This window comes from Gymnogyps californianus, chromosome 4, assembly GCF_018139145.2.
Source record: "Gymnogyps californianus isolate 813 chromosome 4, ASM1813914v2, whole genome shotgun sequence".
Lineage (NCBI taxonomy): Eukaryota > Metazoa > Chordata > Aves > Accipitriformes > Cathartidae > Gymnogyps > Gymnogyps californianus.
In genome coordinates this window covers 51647905-51651951 of record NC_059474.1, presented here as the reverse complement: position 1 = coordinate 51651951, position 4047 = coordinate 51647905, and the positions used below count along the sequence as shown (strand labels likewise).

At 38.6% G+C, this 4047-nt stretch overlaps 1 long non-coding RNA gene across 1 annotated transcript; it reads right to left on the bottom strand.

Moving 5' to 3' along the window:
* Positions 1–550: 550 nt before the first annotated feature.
* On the bottom strand, positions 551–2684 carry LOC127016257 (uncharacterized). The gene is made up of 3 exons (XR_007766464.1): positions 2468–2684; positions 1264–1315; positions 551–922 (listed from the first exon to the last, which is right to left on the bottom strand). It is a non-coding gene; the product is annotated as an uncharacterized LOC127016257 (long non-coding RNA).
* Between the last annotated feature and the right edge of the window lie 1363 nt (positions 2685–4047).

Sequence of the window (4047 nt, the reverse complement as noted above, 5' to 3'; positions counted from 1 at the left end):
TTTTTTTTGGTGGCTACAGAAAAGAATATGTTTTCCCATATTAACTTAACAGATCACTAGCACGGGCAGATGTTTGATACTCAGTTTTATGAACTCTTTGTCACCTGAAACAAGGAGTTTGTTTTTTAGAGCCAGGATGTTCAAAATGCCCAGCCACCTGGTAGGAAAGTCTCATGTTTGCTGCTCAGCTCCTACCTAAACTCCCTCCCAATGTGCAGAAGGGCAATGTGGCAGCAGCGGAAACGTGTGTCCCTAACTTACATTCCCTGCACTCTCTGAGAGGGCTCAGAAGTGAGTTTGCTGACATCAGTAACCCCTTGGATTCATGTGGCAGGCCCTTAATTTTCAGAAACGTGGAAGTAATCATTCCCTGGGTACATCTCTCATGATATATTTTTTTATTTTTTGTTTCTGACTGTGGATCCACAGGCTTCAAATGAAAAAACAATAAAACAACTAGTCTTTTTTTTAACTCTATCTTTTTTTCCAATGAAACTGCTGTTTCCTGAAATTCACCTTAAAACAGTGGGACCAAGTAATTATACCAATATGTACATATTTAATTATGTAGAAAGCAGAGACATCATAAATTTGTTAGGCTGAAGAAACACTTCTGTGGAAAGTAGATTGTAGCACAACAAGTAGGAGTGGATGATATCTTATACAGTATGTTGCCCAGAACTTACAGACTAGTTAGTATTTTCTTAAGGAGCTCAGAAGCTAAAATTGAAATCACTAGAAAAACAAGTCCAGTTTGCCTGCCTAGTATGGTCTAGTGCACCCCTACCTTTGGGCACCAATGACAAGGGGGCTGCTACGACACAGTAATATAGCAATTCTGAGGTCTGAGAAGTCCTTGACAGGATATAGGAAGACATGCACTGTGACACTTTATTTGCCGACTTCTTGGACCTCACATATCCTTGGAAAAAAAAAAGGAAAAAAAAGTTTGTACCTTCCTGTGAACAGTAACACAGAGGAACTATTTTCCTGTGTTCTGTACATTCCCTTTTTGCCTTAGCAGTAAGTTATTTTTGCACAATGTCTCTGCAGAAATAATCTTGAAAGAGAGCCATAACTTCCTAAAAAGATGTAAGAATAGATACTTGTGACCCCTTCATTACTAGAAATGGAATCTGCTAAATAAGAATTTCCATCACTACCATACAATACACATATCTCAGCAGAAAATACCCCTTTTCACCCTAGGTGGAATATGTGTATTTCATTCACTTAGTTCCTAGGGATATAGAGTTTCATTACCTAGAACCAGCTATCTTCAAAACAAATTTTAATAGGTGGAAGCATTGCACATCTGAAATAAAGAACAGTAAGAAGAAAATTTTAGAAAGAGCTAGCAAACGTCCTCTCATCATCAGTTTTCTGCAAATGTGTCCGCCGAAAGCAATGCACATTCTTCGTTTTAGACTTCATCACCCACTGCATACAGCATGGGGAGGGAGGACAAACCAAGGGCAGAAGGGAAAGGAAATCTGTCAAGACCCTGAATGCTAGGATAACTCTTCTGCAGGAAGGAGTCACGGGTTACATAAGGAGATCCTGGGGCACAGAGCCTTGCTTGAATATCGTGTATAGTGATGCATACAAATAAGTATGAGGATCTATATGTATATACATTCTACATGGCAAACATATTTTGTATAGGTATACAACTGAATTCAAGAATAGCAATCTTTTAATTCCTTTGGATTATGGAGTATGAGAACAGTCAAAACACCTGTGATCCAAAACACATGAATTCACAACTACTTTGTCTTGTGAATATTTAACTAACAAGTGCTTTGAGTAGGGTGGTTGCATAGACACAAAGCACTTCTTTTTCTAGATCTAGCCTTTTGAATCTACGATACCTATATTAATAGTATTTACTTCACAGGAAAGACTTCGTAATTACTTCTGCAGAGAAAGGAGCTTAGGCAGCTTTTAATGCACAGCTGTTCTCTAAGCTGACTTTCCAATACCTTGATTTATCTGCTGTATTTCAAAAGCAGTTTATAGAGATACGATGTTAAGGGGCAATACTTTTCACTGTATCTTTCTTCTAGTTTTCTTCTGTATTGTCATTTTGGTCCCCCTAGATAAGAATGCATTTTAATTTCACATTCTCTTAATTAGCTATTATCATAACTGGAATATTATGATCAAGTTGAGACTATAGTGTGAAATTTCACATCTCCCCAGCGTACCAATTTGACAATCAGGCAGAATATAAGCACAAGCCTGCGTGGCAACTGCACAAACACTCCAGACTGAGAACAGTTGTATACAGATAACGAAATAAATGTAAAAAGTGTCTAACAAAGGGTGACTATTTGCTATTTTCTTTAGTCGTTTTGCTGCAGTTACAACCTAGTCCATGCAAAACAGGGGAACTCACCATCTCTTCCTTACTCCCTTTCTGCTCAACTAAAGAAGCTATTTCCTGTTCATCACTCTTTAGATTTACCTCTGCACTGCTGCTTCAGCCCTTCGAGGTGTACCAGGAACACTCCAAGAGCAGTGAGGCAAAGCACTTGGTTGCTTGTAGTTGTACTTTCTGGATGCTGAGAGCAGTAGTAGGGGCCTCTTCCCAGCTCTCTCACATCTCCTCCTTAGGCCTTGCTTGCAGAGGGCACAGGTATGTGTGGACAGAAGCAAGGTCTGCTCTGACTACCCCATCGCATGGCGGATGGAAGACAACTTTCTTGCACAGCAGTTAAGAAACAATGAAGAAAAGCAAGATCTCTTGCTGCTGGCATATACTGTTAATAAAAGACTCATGATATAGCCATGTGTTGCTGGTAAAGACAGCCATCAAAACATTAGAGCCCCTTGAAGAAACACCACTAAAACTCAATTTCCATTAAAAAACAATACAAAACAAACAAAAAAACCCCTCTTTATAAATTGGAATTAAACTGATCTCCTGACTTTTTCCTGGCATCACAAACTGAAAAAAGGTACCATATTTCTCCCAGGACTGATGGTTCTATTTACTTCCACCTTAGATTTGTTACAGCTCTTAACTAGCACAGGACTATAAATGCCAAAGCCAGTCCACTTAGCCAGACCTTTTCTCCACAAAATAAATGGAAGGAATAGTAAAGCTATACCTGTTAATAGAAGGAGAAAGAAGAAAATAACAAGCCTTTTCTTGTCTTCATTTCATCAGGCCATGGTAGCCCTCAAGCGATAAAATAGAAACTCTCCTATGAGTTAACCGTAAAGCAAGCCCCAAAGGCTTCTTCTTACCTGAAGCAGGACCCTGTTTAAGTCTCTCAGCTGAACTGATTCATAGCACCCAGGCCTTATCTTATTACAGAGCAGGGCTAGCTACTCAGCTGTGGCCATTTTTAGCTTGTTTCAGGAACCAAATGGGGTTTTTGCTCTCAAGCTGGATTTAACAAACAACACGTTTGCTGTAAAATAGAAGAAGAGGAGAAGTTTTTTGGAAAACATAAAAGTTTTCAGACCATTTAAAATGGATATAACATGTTCATTTCATTCACACAAGATGGTTAAATAAGCTGAAAGTGGAAGTCTTTATCCTGCATAGAAGAAATGTTTGATGTTGGACAACACTTTTATTCTTAGTTTTTGTCTGGACTTTTGAACAAGTGCCTTTTTTTAAAGGGGTGAATGCTAAGATCAAAACAGGAATCAGTAAGAGGTAAAGGAATCAGATATTACAGAAAGTTGGGGAGGTGAGGGATGGAATCTCATTACGCTAATACCTGGGTGTATTGCAAAAATTAATTAATTTTCATTGCGCTCTTTGTGAGATGAAGGGATGATAGTATCTCTGTTATATAGCAAAGGAACAGAAGCACAGACGGCAGGAAAAAAAAGACACTTTCACTGTGGGGATCTCATTTGATCGACGTAGAACATGATTTTTCAGAGCACACAGTGTTATACAGCATTTAGTATAGTTAAAGCCCAGCCTTTACACACTAGTTTCTCTAAAAAAAAAAAAGTACAACATGATCAATCTACTCTTGTAAACAGTCTGTTCAGAGCATTCTCATGCCAGAGTATGAATTAACA